Source organism: Ranitomeya imitator, chromosome 4 (genome assembly GCF_032444005.1).
Source record: "Ranitomeya imitator isolate aRanImi1 chromosome 4, aRanImi1.pri, whole genome shotgun sequence".
Lineage (NCBI taxonomy): Eukaryota > Metazoa > Chordata > Amphibia > Anura > Dendrobatidae > Ranitomeya > Ranitomeya imitator.
The window spans coordinates 3924710-3944896 of NC_091285.1; the positions used below are offsets into that span (position 1 = coordinate 3924710).

The following is a 20187-nucleotide window of genomic DNA, read 5'->3' on the forward strand; positions in this document are numbered from 1 at the left end:
TCCTATCCGTCAGCAGAGATCAGCGGTGACATCACTGAGAATTTCTCCTATCCGTCACCAGAGATCAGCGGTGACATCACTGAGAATGCCTCCTATCCATCACTAGAAATCAGAGGTGACATCACTGAGAATGCCTCCTATCCATCACCAGAGATCAGAGGTGACATCACTGAGAATGTCTCCTATCCATCACTAGAGATCAGAGGTGATATCACTGAGAATGTCTCCTATCCATCACCAGAGATCAGAGGTGACATCACTGAGAATGCCTCCTATCCATCACCAGGGATCAGCGGTGACATCACTGAGAATTTCTCCTATCCATCACCAGAGATCAGCGGTGACATCACTGAGAATGCCTCCTATCCATCACCAGAGATCAGAGGTGACATCACTGAGAATGCCTCCTATCCATCACCAGAGATCAGAGGTGACATCACTGAGAATGCCTCCTATCCATCACCAGAGATCAGAGGTGACATCACTGAGAATGTCTCCTATCCATCACTAGAGATCAGAGGTGACATCACTGAGAATGTCTCCTATCCATCACCAGAGATCAGCGGTGACATCACTGAGAATGTCTCCTATCAATCACCAGAGATCAGCGGTGACATCACTGAGAATGCCTCCTATCCATCACTAGAGATCAGAGGTGACATCACTGAGAATGCCTCCTATCCATCACCAGAGATCAGCGGTGACCTCACTGAGAATGCCTCCTATCCATCACCAGAGATCAGCGGTGACATCACTGAGAATGCCTCCTATCCATCACCAGAGATCAGCGGTGACATCACTGAGAATGCCTCCTACCCATCACCGGAAATCAGAGGTGACATCACTGAGAATGCCTCCTATCCATCACCAGAGATCAGCGGTGACATCACTGAAAATGCCTCCTATCCATCACCAGAGATCAGTGGTGATGTAAGGAGGTTGCTTTCCCTGCTCCTTGCCTGGAACCACTTAGACAGCTGGGTTGTTGGGGGGAAGACTTTCTGCCCTGGACAGAGGGGAGGAGGTGACTGCTGGGAAGAGAGGGGTGTGGTCAGAAAAAGAGCGGGAAAGCAGAGAGAGGGCAGCGCGCCAAAGAGAGGGCAGGCTGCAGCGCCATGCTCCCCTAAAGGTAGTGCTCCCCGTGAGGGCACTGAGGCGGAGATACCCACCATAGTGAGGCTGGATGTGAGAGTGTGGACTTGGCAGCCTCCGTAATCCGAAAAGACGCATCTCCTGACAGGGACCTGAGCGCACTGCCCTGGTGATTGCAGTGACAAGCCAGAACCCCTGAGTGACAAGTGAACTGCTCAGTGTGTGTGTAGCATTTCTGCTGCAGAAATCCTGCCAGCCTGATATACAGAGACTCAGCAGAGTGGCTGAGTTACTTCCTGCTTTCAGCTTCACTGGAAGAAAAGACTTAACCCCGGAGTCTCCAGTTCCCAGGAGACAGAGAAGAGACTTCAGGATCTCAACCACTGTGGGTGACTGTATCCACGTTGGAATAAGGGCCCTCAAGTCAGGACCTTCCTGGACTGATAAGTTACAAGAACATTCGTTAACCATTGAGATTCTGCTTAACTGTTTGCTGTTTGCTTTATCTCTATTAACCCCCTGTTTACTCACTGCGAGGAGAATCTTACTCCTGTTAATAAATTCCCCTCAACAGTTGGTCTGTCTGTTCCGTGGTGACATACTCTACCCTGCACTCTATTACAGTGACATCACTGAGAATGTCTCCTATCCATCACCAGAGATCAGCGGTGACATCACTGAGAATGCCTCCTATCCATCACCAGAGATCAGCGGTGACATCACTGAGAATGCCTCCTATCCATCACTAGAGATCAGCGGTGACATCACTGAGAATGCCTCCTATTCATCACCAGAGATCAGAGGTGACGTCACTGAGAATGTCTCCTATCCATCACTAGAGATCAGAGGTGACATCACTGAGAATGTCTCCTATCCATCACCAGATATCAGAGGTAACATCACTGAGAATGTCTCCTATCCATCACCAGAGATCAGAGGTGACATCACTGAGAATGTCTCCCATCCATCACCAGAGATCAGAGGTGACATCACTGAGAACGCCTCCTATCCATCACCAGAGATCAGAGGTGACATCCCTGAGAATGCCTCCTATCCATCACCAGAGATCAGCGGTGACATCACTGAGAATGTCTCCTATCCATCACCAGAGATCAGCGGTGACATCACTGAGAATGTCTCCCATCCGTCACCAGAGATCAGCGGTGACATCACTGAGAATGTCTCCTATCCATCACCAGAGATCAGCGGTGACATCCCTGAGAATGCCTCCTATCCATCACCAGAGATCAGCGGTGACATCCCTGAGAATGCCTCCTATCCATCACCAGAGATCAGCGGTGACATCCCTGAGAATGCCTCCTATCCATCACCAGAGATCAGCGGTGACATCACTGAGAATGTCTCCTATCCATCACCAGAGATCAGCGGTGACATCCCTGAGAACGCCTCCTATCCATCACCAGAGATCAGCGGTGACATCACTGAGAATGCTTCCTATCCATCACTAGAGATCAGAGGTGACATCACTGAGAACGCCTCCTATCCATCACCAGAGATCAGAGGTGTCATCACTGAGAATGTCTCCTATCCATCACCAGAGATCAGAGGTGTCATCACTGAGAATGTCTCCTATCCATCACCAGAGATCAGAGGTGTCATCACTGAGAATGTCTCCTATCCATCACCAGAGATCAGAGGTGACATCACTGACAATGTCTCCTATCCATCACTAGAGATCAGCGGTGACATCACTGAGAATGTCTCCTATCCATCACCAGAGATCAGAGGTGACATCACTGAGAATGCCTCCTATCCATCACCAGAGATCAGCGGTGACATCACTGAGAATGCCTCCTATCCATCACCAGAGATCAGCGGTGACATCACTGAGAATGCCTCCTATCCATCACTAGAGATCAGAGGTGACATCACTGAGAATGCCTCCTATCCATCACCAGAGATCAGCGGTGACATCACTGAGAATGCCTCCTATCCATCACCAGAGATCAGCGGTGACATCACTGAGAATGCCTCCTATCCATCACCAGAGATCAGAGGTGACATCACTGAGAATGTCTCCTATCCATCACCAGAGATCAGCGGTGACATCACTGAGAATGCCTCCTATCCATCACCAGAGATCAGAGGTGACATCACTGAGAATGTCTCCTATCCATCACCAGAGATCAGCGGTGACATCACTGAGAATGCCTCCTATCCATCACCAGAGATCAGAGGTGACATCCCTGAGAATGCCTCCTATCCATCACCAGAGATCAGAGGTGACATCACTGAGAATGTCTCCTATCCATCACCAGAGATCAGCGGTGACATCACTGAGAATGCCTCCTATCCATCACCAGAGATCAGAGGTGACATCACTGAGAATGTCTCCTATCCATCACCAGAGATCAGCGGTGACATCACTGAGAATGCCTCCTATCCATCACCAGAGATCAGCGGTGACATCACTGAGAATGCCTCCTATCCATCACCAGAGATCAGAGGTGACATCACTGAGAATGTCTCCTATCCATCACCAGAGATCAGCGGTGACATCACTGAGAATGCCTCCTATCCATCACTAGAGATCAGAGGTGACATCACTGAGAATGTCTCCTATCCATCACCAGAGATCAGCGGTGACATCACTGAGAATGTCTCCTATCCATCACCAGAGATCAGAGGTGACATCACTGAGAATGTCTCCTATCCATCACCAGAGATCAGCGGTGACATCACTGAGAATGCCTCCTATCCATCACTAGACATCACTGAGAATGCCTCCTACCCATCACCAGAGATCAGCGGTGACATCACTGAGAATGCCTCCTATCCATCACCAGAGATCAGCGGTGACATCACTGAGAATGCATCCTATCCATCACCAGAGATCAGCGGTGACATCACTGAGAATGCCTCCTATCCGTCACCAGAGATCAGAGGTGACATCACTGAGAATGTCTCCTATCCATCACTAGAGATCAGAGGTGACATCACTGAGAATGCTTCCTATCACCAGAGATCAGCGGTGACATCACTGAGAATGCCTCCTATCCATCACCAGAGATCAGCGGTGACATCACTGAGAATGTCTCCTATCCATCACTAGAGATCAGCAGTGACATCACTGAGAATGTCTCCTATCCATCACTAGAGATCAGAGGTGACCTCACTGAGAATGCCTCCTATCCATCACCAGAGATCAGCGGTGACCTCACTGAGAATATCTCCTATCCATCACCAGAGATCAGCGGTGACATCACTGAGAATACCACCTATCCATCACCAGAGATCAGAGGTGACATCACTGAGAATATCTCCTATCCATCACCAGAGATCAGCGGTGACATCACTGAGAATATCTCCTATCCATCACCAGAGATCAGCGGTGACATCACTGAGAATGTCTCCTATCCATCACCAGATATCAGAGGTGACATCACTGAGAATGCCTCCTATCCATCACCAGAGATCAGCAGTGACATCACTGAGAATGTCTCCTATCACCAGAGATCAGCGGTGACATCACTGAGAATGCCTCCTATCCATCACTAGAGATCAGCAGTGACATCACTGAGAATGTCTCCTATCCATCACTAGAGATCAGAGGTGACCTCACTGAGAATGCCTCCTATCCATCACCAGAGATCAGCGGTGACATCACTGAGAATGCCTCCTATCCATCACCAGAGATCAGCGGTGACATCACTGAGAATGCCTCCTATCCGTCACCAGAGATCAGCGGTGACATCACTGAGAATGCCTCCTATCCATCACCAGAGATCAGAGGTGACATCACTGAGAATGTCTCCTATCCGTCAGCAGAGATCAGCGGTGACATCACTGAGAATTTCTCCTATCCGTCACCAGAGATCAGCGGTGACATCACTGAGAATGCCTCCTATCCATCACTAGAAATCAGAGGTGACATCACTGAGAATGCCTCCTATCCATCACCAGAGATCAGAGGTGACATCACTGAGAATGTCTCCTATCCATCACTAGAGATCAGAGGTGATATCACTGAGAATGTCTCCTATCCATCACCAGAGATCAGAGGTGACATCACTGAGAATGCCTCCTATCCATCACCAGGGATCAGCGGTGACATCACTGAGAATTTCTCCTATCCATCACCAGAGATCAGCGGTGACATCACTGAGAATGCCTCCTATCCATCACCAGAGATCAGAGGTGACATCACTGAGAATGCCTCCTATCCATCACCAGAGATCAGAGGTGACATCACTGAGAATGTCTCCTATCCATCACCAGAGATCAGAGGTGACATCACTGAGAATGTCTCCTATCCGTCACCAGAGATCAGCGGTGACATCACTGAGAATGCCTCCTATCCATCACCAGAGATCAGAGGTGACATCACTGAGAATGCCTCCTATCCATCACCAGAGATCAGAGGTGACATCACTGAGAATGTCTCCTATCCATCACTAGAGATCAGAGGTGACATCACTGAGAATGTCTCCTATCCATCACCAGAGATCAGCGGTGACATCACTGAGAATGTCTCCTATCAATCACCAGAGATCAGCGGTGACATCACTGAGAATGCCTCCTATCCATCACCAGAGATCAGCGGTGACATCACTGAGAATGCCTCCTACCCATCACCGGAAATCAGAGGTGACATCACTGAGAATGCCTCCTATCCATCACCAGAGATCAGCGGTGACATCACTGAAAATGCCTCCTATCCATCACCAGAGATCAGTGGTGATGTAAGGAGGTTGCTTTCCCTGCTCCTTGCCTGGAACCACTTAGACAGCTGGGTTGTTGGGGGGAAGACTTTCTGCCCTGGACAGAGGGGAGGAGGTGACTGCTGGGAAGAGAGGGGTGTGGTCAGAAAAAGAGCGGGAAAGCAGAGAGAGGGCAGCGCGCCAAAGAGAGGGCAGGCTGCAGCGCCATGCTCCCCTAAAGGTAGTGCTCCCCGTGAGGGCACTGAGGCGGAGATACCCACCATAGTGAGGCTGGATGTGAGAGTGTGGACTTGGCAGCCTCCGTAATCCGAAAAGACGCATCTCCTGACAGGGACCTGAGCGCACTGCCCTGGTGATTGCAGTGACAAGCCAGAACCCCTGAGTGACAAGTGAACTGCTCAGTGTGTGTGTAGCATTTCTGCTGCAGAAATCCTGCCAGCCTGATATACAGAGACTCAGCAGAGTGGATGAGTTACCGTATTTTTCGGACTAAAAGACGCACTTTTTCCCCCCCAAAAAAGGGGGGAAAATGGGGGGTGCGTCTAATCGTCGCAATGCAGGCTTACCTAGGTGGCAGAGGTGCGGTGGCAGAGGTCCGGTGGCAGAGGTGCGGTTGCGGGGGTGTGGCGGCAGAGGAGGCGCAGTAAGCGGGGTCCCTTTCCCCGGTATGGTGATGCAGCAGAGCCGGGTGAATCCTCTTGTTATCGGTGGTGGCGGCCATTTTCCGGAGGCCGCGCGTGCGCAGATGGAGCGCTCTGCTTCCCGGGGCTTCAGGAAAATGGCCGCCGCGATCTCCATCTGCGCACGCGCGGCCTCCCGCGGCCATTTTCCTGAAGCCCCGGGAGCAGAGCGCTTCATCTGCACACGCGCGGCCTCAGGAAGATGGCCGCGCCCACCGATAACAAGAGGATTCACCCGGCTCTGCTGCATACCGGGCCTGCTGCATCACCATACCGGGGAAAGGGACCCCGCTTACTGCGCCTCCTCTGCCGCCACACCCCCGCCACCGCACCTCTGCCACCGGACCTCTGCCACCGCACCTCTGTCACCTAGGTAAGCCTGCATGGTACGCCAGGGACCCCTCTCACGCCATATCTCTCACTGCACCTCCTGATCCCAGCACCTCCTGATCCCAGCACCTCCTGATCCCAGCACCTCCTGATCCCAGCACCTCCTGATCCCAGCATCACCCCATCTCTGCCGACACCCTGCCTCCTGTGACCCTGCTCTGCCACCGCCATAAGATACTGTAAATTCGGACAATAAGACGGACCCCCATGTTATAAAAAAAAATCTTTTTTTCTGCAATTTTCACCCCAAATTTGAGGTGCGTCTTATGGTCCGGTGCGTCTTATAGTCCGAAAAATACGGTACTTCCTGCTTTCAGCTTCACTGGAAGAAAAGACTTAACCCCGGAGTCTCCAGTTCCCAGAAGACAGAGAAGAGACTTCAGGATCTCAACCACTGTGGGTGACTGTATCCACGTTGGAATAAGGGCCCTCAAGTCAGGACCTTCCTGGACTGATAAGTTACAAGAACATTCGTTAACCATTGAGATTCTGCTTAACTGTTTGCTGTTTGCTTTATCTCTATTAACCCCCTGTTTACTCACTGCGAGGAGAATCTTACTTCTGTTAATAAATTCCCCTCAACAGTTGGTCTGTCTGTTCCGTGGTGACATACTCTACCCTGCACTCTATTACAGTGACATCACTGAGAATGTCTCCTATCCATCACCAGAGATCAGCGGTTACATCACTGAGAATGCTTCCTATCACCAGAGATCAGCGGTGACATCACTGAGAATGCTTCCTATCACCAGAGATCAGCGGTGACATCACTGAGAATGTCTCCTATCCATCACCAGAGATCAGAGGTGACATCACTGAGAATGTCTCCTATCCATCACCAGAGATCAGCGGTGACATCACTGAGAATGCCTCCTATCCATCACTAGAGATCAGAGGTGACATCACTGACAATGCTTCCTATCACCAGAGATCAGCGGTGACATCACTGAGAATGCCTCCTATCCATCACTAGAGATCAGAGGTGACATCACTGAGAATGCTTCCTATCACCAGAGATCAGCGGTGACATCACTGAGAATGCTTCCTATCACCAGAGATCAGCGGTGACATCACTGAGAATGTCTCCTATCCATCACCAGAGATCAGCGGTGACATCACTGAGAATGCCTCCTATCCATCACCAGAGATCAGCGGTGACATCACTGAGAATGTCTCCTATCCATCACTAGAGATCAGAGGTGACCTCACTGAGAATGCCTCATATCCATCACCAGAGATCAGCGGTGACATCACTGAGAATGCCTCCTATCCATCACCAGAGATCAGCGGTGACATCATTGAGAATGCTGTTATGAAAGGCAATTCAGTATCACAATGGATATGGAGGTCAGTGCACATACAGTGATCTGACAATAACCCAAAATAATAGAACGAGCTCTGAGACGTGGGAACTCTGCTGACCGCAATCCCTAATCCTCTCCAAACAACACTAGAGGCAGCCGTGGATTGCGCCTAACTCTGCCTATGCAACTCGGCACAGCCTGAGCAACTAACTAGCCTGAAGATAGAAAATAAGCCTACCTTGCCTCAGAGAAATACCCCAAAGGAAAAGGCAGCCCCCCACATATAATTACTGTGAGTTAAGATGAAAAGACAAACGTGGGGATGAAATAGATTCAGCAAAGTGAGGCCCGACTTTCTTAACAGAGCGAGGATAGGAAAGATAACTTTGCGGTCTACACAAAACCCTAAAGAAAACCACGCAAAGGGGGCAAAACGACCCTCCGTACCGAACTAACGGCACGGAGGTACACCCTTTGCGTCCCAGAGCTTCCAGCAAAACAATTAGACAAGCTGGACAGAAAAAATAGCAAACAAATAGTAAAGAAGAACTTAGCTATGCAGAGCAGCAGGCCACAGGAATGATCCAGGGAAAAGCAAGTCCAACACTGGAACATTGACAGGAAGCATGGATCAAAGCATTAGGTGGAGTTAAGTAGAGAAGCACCTAACGACCTCACCAGATCACCTGAGGGAGGAAACTCAGAAGCCGAAGTACCACTTTCCTCCACAAACGGAAGCTCCCAGAGAGAATCAGCCGAAGTACCACTTGTGACCACAGGAGGGAGCTCTGCCACAGAATTCACAACAGTACCCCCCCCCCTTGAGGAGGGGTCATCGAACCCTCACCAGAGCCCCCAGGCCGACCAGGAAGAGCCACATGAAAGGCACGAACAAGATCGGGAGCATGGACATCAGAGGCAAAAACCCAGGAATTATCTTTCTGAGCATAACCCTTCCATTTAACCAGATACTGAAGTTTCCGTCTTGAAACACGAGAATCCAAAATCTTCTCCACAATATACTCCAATTCCCCCTCCACCAAAACCGGGGCAGGAGGCTCAACAGATGGAACCATAGGTGCCACGTATCTCCGCAACAATGACCTATGGAATACGTTATGTATGGAAAAAGAATCTGGGAGGGTCAGACGAAAAGACACAGGATTAAGAACCTCAGAAATCCTATACGGACCAATGAAACGAGGTTTAAACTTAGGAGAGGAAACCTTCATAGGAATATGACGAGAAGATAACCAAACCAGATCCCCAACACGAAGTCGGGGACCCACACGGCGTCTGCGATTAGCGAAACGTTGAGCCTTCTCCTGGGACAAGGTCAAATTGTCCACTACATGAGTCCAAATCTGCTGCAACCTGTCCACCACAGTATCCACACCAGGACAGTCCGAAGACTCAACCTGTCCTGAAGAGAAACGAGGATGGAACCCAGAATTGCAGAAAAATGGCGAAACCAAGGTAGCCGAGCTGGCCCGATTATTAAGGGCGAACTCAGCCAAAGGCAAAAAGGACACCCAGTCATCCTGATCGGCAGAAACAAAGCATCTCAGATAGGTTTCCAAGGTCTGATTGGTTCGTTCGGTCTGGCCATTAGTCTGAGGATGAAAAGCCGAGGAAAAAGACAAGTCAATACCCATCCTACCACAAAAGGCTCGCCAAAACCTCGAAACAAACTGGGAACCTCTGTCAGAAACGATATTCTCTGGAATGCCATGCAAACGAACCACATGCTGGAAGAACAATGGCACCAAATCAGAGGAGGAAGGCAATTTAGACAAGGGTACCAGATGGACCATCTTAGAAAAGCGATCACAGACCACCCAAATGACTGACATCTTTTGAGAAATGGGAAGATCTGAAATAAAATCCATAGAGATATGTGTCCAAGGCCTCTTCGGGACCGGCAAGGGCAAAAGCAACCCACTGGCACGAGAACAGCAGGGCTTAGCCCGAGCACAAATCCCACAGGACTGCACAAAAGTACGCACATCCCGCGACAGAGATGGCCACCAAAAGGATCTAGCCACTAACTCTCTGGTACCAAAGATTCCAGGATGACCAGCCAACACCGAACAATGAACCTCAGAGATAACTTTATTGGTCCACTTATCAGGGACAAACAGTTTCTCCGCTGGACAACGATCAGGTTTATTAGCCTGAAATTTTTGCAACACCCGCCGCAAATCAGGGGTGACGGCAGACACAATTACTCCTTCCTTGAGGATACCCGCCGGCTCAGATAAACCCGGAGAGTCGGGCACAAAGCTCCTTGACAGAGCATCCGCCTTCACATTTTTAGAGCCCGGAAGGTACGAAATCACAAAGTCAAAACGGGCAAAAAACAGCGACCAACGAGCCTGTCTAGGATTCAACCGCTTAGCAGACTCGAGATAAGTCAAGTTCTTATGATCAGTCAATACCACCACGCGATGCTTAGCTCCTTCAAGCCAATGACGCCACTCCTCGAATGCCCACTTCATGGCCAGCAACTCTCGATTGCCCACATCATAATTTCGCTCAGCAGGCGAAAACTTCCTGGAAAAGAAGGCGCATGGTTTCATCACTGAGCAATCAGAACCTCTCTGCGACAAAACAGCCCCTGCTCCAATCTCAGAAGCATCAACCTCGACCTGGAACGGAAGAGAAACATCTGGTTGACACAACACAGGGGCAGAAGAAAAACGACGCTTCAACTCTTGAAAAGCTTCCACAGCAGCAGAAGACCAATTGACCAAATCAGCACCCTTCTTGGTCAAATCGGTCAATGGTTTAGCAATACTAGAAAAATTGCAGATGAAGCGACGATAAAAATTAGCAAAGCCCAGGAACTTTTGCAGACTTTTCAGAGATGTCGGCTGAGTCCAATCATGGATGGCTTGGACCTTAACAGGATCCATCTCGATAGTAGAAGGGGAAAAGATGAACCCCAAAAATGAAACCTTCTGCACACCAAAGAGACACTTTGATCCCTTCACAAACAAAGAATTAGCACGCAGGACCTGAAAAACCGTTCTGACCTGCTTCACATGAGACTCCCAATCATCCGAGAAGATCAAAATGTCATCCAAGTACACAATCAGGAATTTATCCAGGTACTCTCGGAAGATGTCATGCATAAAGGACTGAAACACTGATGGAGCATTGGCAAGTCCGAATGGCATCACTAGATACTCAAAATGACCCTCGGGCGTATTAAATGCAGTTTTCCATTCATCTCCTCGCCTGATTCGCACCAGATTATACGCACCACGAAGATCTATCTTGGTGAACCAACTAGCCCCCTTAATCCGAGCAAATAAATCGGATAACAGCGGCAAAGGGTACTGAAATTTAACAGTGATCTTATTAAGAAGGCGATAATCTATACAAGGTCTCAGCGAACCATCCTTCTTGGCTACAAAAAAGAACCCTGCTCCTAATGGCGACGATGACGGGCGAATATGCCCCTTCTCCAGGGATTCCTTCACATAACTGCGCATAGCGGTGTGCTCAGGCACGGATAAATTAAACAGTCGACCTTTTGGGAATTTACTACCAGGAATCAAATTGATAGCACAATCACAATCCCTATGCGGAGGTAGGGCATCGGACTTGGGCTCATCAAATACATCCCGGTAATCAGACAAGAACTCTGGAACCTCAGAAGGGGTGGATGACGAAATAGTCAGAAATGGGACATCACCATGTACCCCCTGACAACCCGAGCTAGACACCGACATGGATTTCCAATCTAATACTGGATTATGGGCTTGTAGCCATGGCAACCCCAACACGACCACATCATGCAGATTCTGCAACACCAGAAAGCGAATAACCTCCTGATGTGCAGGAGCCATGCACATGGTCAGCTGGGTCCAGTATTGAGGCTTATTCTTGGCCAAAGGTGTAGCATCAATTCCTCTCAATGGAATAGGACACTGCAAGGGCTCCAAGAAAAACCCACAACGCTTAGCATATTCCAAGTCCATCAAATTCAGGGCAGCGCCTGAATCCACAAACGCCATAACAGAATACGATGACAAAGAGCAGATCAAGGTAACGGACAGAAGAAATTTTGACTGTACCGTACCAATGGTGGCAGACCTAGCGAACCACTTAGTGCGCTTAGGACAATCAGAGATAGCATGAGTGGAATCACCACAGTAGAAACACAGCCCATTCAGACGTCTGTGTTCTTGCCGTTTAACTCTGGTCAAAGTCCTATCGCACTGCATAGGCTCAGGTTTAAGCTCAGGTAATACCGCCAAATGGTGCACAGATTTACGCTCACGCAAGCGTCGACCGATCTGAATGGCCAAAGACATAGACTCATTCAAACCAGCGGGCATAGGAAATCCCACCATGACATCCTTAAGGGCCTCAGAGAGACCCTTTCTGAACATAGTTGCCAGCGCAGATTCATTCCATTGAGTGAGCACTGACCACTTTCTAAATTTCTGACAATATACCTCTATCTCATCCTGACCCTGACAAAGAGCCAGCAAATTCTTTTCTGCCTGATCCACTGAATTAGACTCATCGTACAGCAATACGAGCGCCAGGAAAAACGCATCGATATTACTTAATGCAGGATCTCCTGGCGCAAGAGAAAATGCCCAGTCCTGAGGGTCGCCGCGCAAAAAAGAAATAACAATCAAAACCTGTTGAACTGGATCACCAGAGGAGCGAGGTTTCAAGGCCAGAAATAATTTACAATTATTTTTGAAACTCAGAAACTTAGTTCTATCTCCAAAAAACAAATCAGGAATAGGAATTCTTGGTTCTAACATAGATTTCTGATCAATAGTGTCTTGAATCTTTTGTACTCTTGCCGAGAGCTGATCCACAAATGAAGACAGACTTCTAATGTCCATCGCTACACCTGTGTCCTGAACCACCCAAATGTCTAGGGGAAAAAAAAGGCAAAACACAGTGCAGAGAAAAAAAAAATGGTCTCAGAACTTCTTTTTTCCCTCTATTGAGAATCATTAGTACTTTTGGCTTCCTGTACTGTTATGAAAGGCAATTCAGTACCACAATGGACATAGCGGTCAGAGCACATACAGTGATCTGACAATAACCCAAAATCATAGAACGAGCTCTGAGACGTGGGAACTCTGCAGACCGCAATCCCTAATCCTCTCCAAACAACACTAGAGGCAGCCGTGGATTGCGCCTAACTCTGCCTATGCAACTCGGCACAGCCTGAGAAACTAACTAGCCTGAAGATAGAAAATAAGCCTACCTTGCCTCAGAGAAATACCCCAAAGGAAAAGGCAGCCCCCCACATATAATGACTGTGAGTTAAGATGAAAAGACAAACGTGGGGATGAAATAGATTCAGCAAAGTGAGGCCCGACTTTCTTAACAGAGCGAGGATAGGAAAGATAACTTTGTGGTCTACACAAAACCCTAAAGAAAACCACGCAAAGGGGGCAAAAAGACCCTCCGTACCGAACTAACGGCACGGAGGTACACCCTTTGCGTCCCAGAGCTTCCAGCAAAACAATTAGACAAGCTGGACAGAAAAAATAGCAAACAAATAGCAAAGAAGAACTTAGCTATGCAGAGCAGCAGGCCACAGGAATAATCCAGGGAAAAACAAGTCCAACACTGGAACATTGACAGGAAGCATGGATCAAAGCATTAGGTGGAGTTAAGTAGAGAAGCACCTAACGACCTCACCAGATCACCTGAGGGAGGAAACTCAGAAGCCGCAGTACCACTTTCCTCCACAAACGGAAGCTCCCAGAGAGAATCAGCCGAAGTACCACTTGTGACCACAGGAGGGAGCTCTGCCACAGAATTCACAACAGAATGCCTCCTATCCATCACTAGAGATCAGAGGTGACATCACTGAGAATGCTTCCTATCACCAGAGATCAGCGGTGACATCACTGAGAATGCTTCCTATCACCAGAGATCAGCGGTGACATCACTGAGAATGCCTCCTATCCATCACCAGAGATCAGCGGTGATGTAAGGAGGTTGCGTTCCCTGCTCCTTGCCTGGAACCACTTAGACAGCTGGGTTGTTGGGGGGAAGACTTTCTGCCCTGGACAGAGGGGAGGAGGTGACTGCTGGGAAGAGAGGGGTGTGGTCAGAAAAAGAGCGGGAAAGCAGAGAGAGGGCAGCGCGCCAAAGAGGGCAGGCTGCAGCGCCGTGCTCCCCTAAAGGTAGTGCTCCCCGTGAGGGCACTGAGGCGGAGATACCCACCATAGTGAGGCTGGATGTGAGAGTGTGGACTTGGCAGCCTCCGTAATCCGAAAAGACGCATCTCCTGACAGGGACCTGAGCGCACTGCCCTGGTGATTGCAGTGACAAGCCAGAACCCCTGAGTGACAAGTGAACTGCTCAGTGTGTGTGTAGCATTTCTGCTGCAGAAATCCTGCCAGCCTGATATACAGAGACTCAGCAGAGTGGCTGAGTTACTTCCTGCTTTCAGCTTCACTGGAAGAAAAGACTTAACCCCGGAGTCTCCAGTTCCCAGGAGACAGAGAAGAGACTTCAGGATCTCAACCACTGTGGGTGACTGTATCCACGTTGGAATAAGGGCCCTCAAGTCAGGACCTTCCTGGACTGATAAGTTACAAGAACATTCGTTAACCATTGAGATTCTGCTTAACTGTTTGCTGTTTGCTTTATCTCTATTAACCCCCTGTTTACTCACTGCGAGGAGAATCTTACTCCTGTTAATAAATTCCCCTCAACAGTTGGTCTGTCTGTTCCGTGGTGACATACTCTACCCTGCACTCTATTACAGTGACATCACTGAGAATGTCTCCTATCCATCACCAGAGATCAGCGGTGACATCACTGAGAATGCCTCCTATCCATCACCAGAGATCAGCGGTGACATCCCTGAGAATGCCTCCTATCCATCACCAGAGATCAGCGGTGACATCACTGAGAATGTCTCCTATCCATCACCAGAGATCAGCGGTGACATCCCTGAGAACGCCTCCTATCCATCACCAGAGATCAGCGGTGACATCACTGAGAATGTCTCCTATCCATCACCAGAGATCAGCGGTGACATCCCTGAGAACGCCTCCTATCCATCACCAGAGATCAGCGGTGACATCACTGAGAATGTCTCCTATCCATCACCAGAGATCAGCGGTGACATCCCTGAGAACGCCTCCTATCCATCACCAGAGATCAGCGGTGACATCACTGAGAATGTCTCCTATCCATCACCAGAGATCAGCGGTGACATCACTGAGAATGTCTCCTATCCATCACCAGAGATCAGCGGTGACATCACTGAGAATGTCTCCTATCACCAGAGATCAGCGGTGACATCACTGAGAATGTCTCCTATCCATCACCAGAGATCAGCGGTGACATCACTGAGAATGCCTCCTATCCATTACCAGAGATCAGAGGTGACATCACTGAGAATGCCTCCTATCCATCACCAGAGATCAGCGGTGACATCACTGAGAATGCCTCCTATCCATCACTAGAGATCAGCGGTGACATCACTGAGAATGCCTCCTATCCATCACCAGAGATCAGCGGTGACATCACTGAGAATGTCTCCTATCCATCACCAGACATCAGAGGTGACATCACTGAGAATGCCTCCTATCCATCACCAGAGATCAGCGGTGACATCACTGAGAATTCCTCCTATCCATCACCAGAGGTGTCATCACTGAGAATGCCTCCTATCCATCACTAGAGATCAGCGGTGACATCACTGAAAATGCCTCCTATCCATCACCAGAGATCAGAGGTGACATCACTGAGAATGCCTCCTATCCATCACCAGAGATCAGAGGTGACATCACTGAGAATGTCTCCTATCCATCACTAGAGATCAGCGGTGACATCACTGAGAATGCCTCCTATCCATCACCAGAGATCAGCGGTGACATCACTGAGAATGTCTCCTATCCATCACCAGAGATCAGAGGTGTCATCACTGAGAATGTCTCCTATCCATCACCAGAGATCAGAGGTGACATCACTGAGAATGCCTCCTATCCATCACCAGAGATCAGAGGTGACATCACTGAGAATGCCTCCTATCCATCACCAGAGATCAGCGGTGACCTCACTGAGAATGCCTCCTATCCATCACCAGAGATCAGCGGTGACATCACTGAGAATGCCTCCTATCCATCACCAGAGATCAGAGGTGACATCACCGAGAATGCCTCCTATCCATCACCAGAGATCAGCGGTGACATCACTGAGAATGCTTCCTATCACCAGAGATCAGAGGTGACATCACTGAGAATGCCTCCTATCCATCACCAGAGATCAGTGGTGATGTAAGGAGGTTGCTTTCCCTGCTCCTTGCCTGGAACCACTTAGACAGCTGGGTTGTTGGGGGGAAGACTTTCTGCCCTGGACAGAGGGGAGGAGGTGACTGCTGGGAAGAGAGGGGTGTGGTCAGAAAAAGAGCGGGAAAGCAGAGAGAGGGCAGCGCGCCAAAGAGAGGGCAGGCTGCAGCGCCGTGCTCCCCTAAAGGTAGTGCTCCCCGTGAGGGCACTGAGGCGGAGATACCCACCATAGTGAGGCTGGATGTGAGAGTGTGGACTTGGCAGCCTCCGTAATCCGAAAAGACGCATCTCCTGACAGGGACCTGAGCGCAATGCCCTGGTGATTGCAGTGACAAGCCAGAACCCCTGAGTGACAAGTGAACTGCTCAGTGTGTGTGTAGCATTTCTGCTGCAGAAATCCTGCCAGCCTGATATACAGAGACTCAGCAGAGTGGCTGAGTTACTTCCTGCTTTCAGCTTCACTGGAAGAAAAGACTTAACCCCGGAGTCTCCAGTTCCCAGAAGATAGAGAAGAGACTTCAGGATCTCAACCACTGTGGGTGACTGTATCCACGTTGGAATAAGGGCCCTCAAGTCAGGACCTTCCTGGACTGATAAGTTACAAGAACATTCGTTAACCATTGAGATTCTGCTTAACTGTTTGCTGTTTGCTTTATCTCTATTAACCCCCTGTTTACTCACTGCGAGGAGAATCTTACTCCTGTTAATAAATTCCCCTCAACAGTTGGTCTGTCTGTTCCGTGGTGACATACTCTACCCTGCACTCTATTACAGTGACATCACTGAGAATGTCTCCTATCCATCACTAGAGATCAGCGGTGACATCACTGAGAATGTCTCCTATCCATCACCAGAGATCAGCGGTGACATCACTGAGAATGCCTCCTATCCATCACCAGAGATCAGAGGTGACATCACTGACAATGTCTCCTATCCATCACCAGAGATCAGAGGTGTCATCACTGAGAATGCCTCCTATTCATCACCAGAGATCAGAGGTGACGTCACTGAGAATGCCTCCTATCCATCACCAGAGATCAGCGGTGACATCACTGAGAATGTCTCCTATCCATCACCAGAGATCAGCGGTGACATCACTGAGAATGCTTCCTATCCATCACTAGAGATCAGAGGTGACATCACTGAGAACGCCTCCTATCCATCACCAGAGATCAGAGGTGACATCACTGAGAATGCCTCCTATCCATCACCAGAGATCAGCGGTGACATCACTGAGAATGTCTCCTATCCATCACCAGAGATCAGCTGTGACGTCACTGAGAATGCCTCCTATCCATCACCAGAGATCAGCAGTGACATCACTGAGAATGTCTCCTATCCATCACCAGAGATCAGCGGTGACATCACTGAGAATGTCTCCTATCCATCACCAGAGATCAGTGGGGAGTTTAATGCACCAGATCTGTTCTTTGTGGCACAGTGATGCGTTTCCACAGCTCATGCCGGTATCTGTCTACAATACTAATCAGTTGTCACCTACCGTAAGTCCACATTGTAGAGGGTCTCCAGGGTCTATGGACTCTGCTGCCCAATGTGTCACCGGGAAAGCTGAATCCTGTGCACAGAGGCCACAGATGATCGGTCTCTGCACCTCGAGCTCTTCACTGAGATGACCGCTTCTTGCACCTTGAAGTCTTCAGTTCTGATCACAGATGACTGGTCCCTGCACCTTGAGGTCTTCGGTTCTGATCACAGATGACCGGTCCCTGCACCTTGAGGTCTTCAGTTCTGATCACAGATGACCGGTCCCTGCACCTTGAGGTCTTCAGTTCTGATCACAGATGACCGGTCCCTGCACCTTGAGGTCTTCAGTTCTGATCACAGATGACCGGTCCCTGCACCTTGAGGTCTTCAGTTCTGATCACAGATGACCGGTCCCTGCACCTTGAGGTCTTCAGTTCTGATCACAGATGACCAGTCCCTGCACCTTGAGGTCTTCAGTTCTGATCACAGATGACCGGTCCCTGCACCTTGAGGTCTTCAGTTCTGATCACAGATGACCGGTCCCTGCACCTTGAGGTCTTCGGTTCTGATCACAGATGACCGGTCCCTGCACCTTGAGGTCTTCGGTTCTGATCACAGATGACCGGTCCCTGCACCTTGAGGTCTTCAGTTCTGATCACAGATGACCGGTCCCTGCACCTTGAGGTCTTCGGTTCTGATCACAGATGACCGGTCCCTGCACCTTGAGGTCTTCGGTTCTGATCACAGATGACCGGTCCCTGCACCTTGAGGTCTTCGGTTCTGATCACAGATGACCGGTCCCTGCACCTTGAGGTCTTCGGTTCTGATCACAGATGACCGGTCCCTGCACCTTGAGGTCTTCGGTTCTGATCACAGATGACCGGTCCCTGCACCTTGAGGTCTTCGGTTCTGATCACAGATGACCGGTCCCTGCACCTTGAGGTCTTCGGTTCTGATCACAGATGACCGGTCCCTGCACCTTGAGGTCTTCAGTTCTGATCACAGATGACCGGTCCCTGCACCTTGAGGTCTTCAGTTCTGATCACAGATGACCGGTCCCTGCACCTTGAGGTCTTCAGTTCTGATCACAGATGACCGGTCCCTGCATTCAGCAGCTTTTGTTGTCAATCCCGGGTAACCTCCTCAGTCCTCCTGGAGCTTTTGGTACAGAACAAACATCTGTTCCCCTGTTCTGCTCCCAGTCTGGACGTTTTCCTACAGCAGCAGCCTGTGGTGACGTGAGGAGAGGGATGGTCCTAGAGCAGGGGGAGTCTTGTCCTGGGACTCAGAGACCCTGGTGAGCTCCACCAGGAGGGCAATGTGCCCGGGTACAGCCAGTCCTGGCACGGCACACAGGGACAGCAAACAGGAGCCATGACCCCTGCACCGCACCGCTGACCCCGGGCCAGGAAGAGAAGGAACAATAAGACATGGAAAATAACTAGAAACAGCTAAAATAATCCAGAAACCTGTTAAAAAGTCTCTGGTCGACCTGGAACGAGGGGCAGAGGGACCCCACTAAACAATAAGTGGGAATCCCATGCTGATAACATCACAGTTATAACAGAACTATTGTTCTGTTACTAAAGAGGCGCCCGAATGTAATGTTTATTTCATAAATGGAAAATAAACATAAAGAGAAGAAACTTTATAATAAATATTACAGGAGACATTGGCTTCATTCTCCGCCAGGACATAGAATGCTCAACATTCTCAGATCACAAGAAAAAATGTATCCAGTGATGACAAAATGTTTCATTTCTGAGATAGAATGTTACCAGGAGCAACTGTCATCTCGGTAACGAGAAGGAGGAGTAGCTGGAGACAAAGCCCCTCCCCCTCATCTACATATAATCAGGAGCAACTTACATCGCCTCCCAGTCAAGAAACAATCGGTGAACACTAATTGCAGATTTCACCCTAGAACAGAACAATTTGAAAATGAAGACGATTCCTCTAATTTACAGTTAATTGTTATTAATTTCATTATGTTCAGAATAATAATCTCTTTATTTATATAGCGCCAACATATTCCACAGCGCTTTACAGTTTGCACACATTATCATCGCTGTCCCCGATGGGGCTCACAATTTAAATTCCCTATCAGTATGTCTTTGGAATGTGGGAGGAAACCGGAGAACCTGGAGGAAACCCACCAAACACGGAGAGAACATACAAACTCTGCACATGTCCTTGGTGGGATTTGAACAAAGGACTTCAACATTTATTATTGATTTATGAATAAAAAATAAACAAAGATCTG

At 49.2% G+C, this 20187-nt stretch overlaps 1 protein-coding gene across 1 annotated transcript in view; it reads right to left on the reverse strand.

Moving 5' to 3' along the window:
- Positions 1 to 19135, reverse strand: part of KCNJ8 (potassium inwardly rectifying channel subfamily J member 8) — a 36947-nt gene extending 17812 nt beyond the window's left edge. The window contains exon 1 of the mRNA XM_069762779.1: positions 17941 to 19135. The gene's annotated coding sequence lies outside the window, so the exon portion shown is untranslated. The remainder of the gene's footprint in view (positions 1 to 17940) is intronic.
- Positions 19136 to 20187: the final 1052 nt, after the last annotated feature.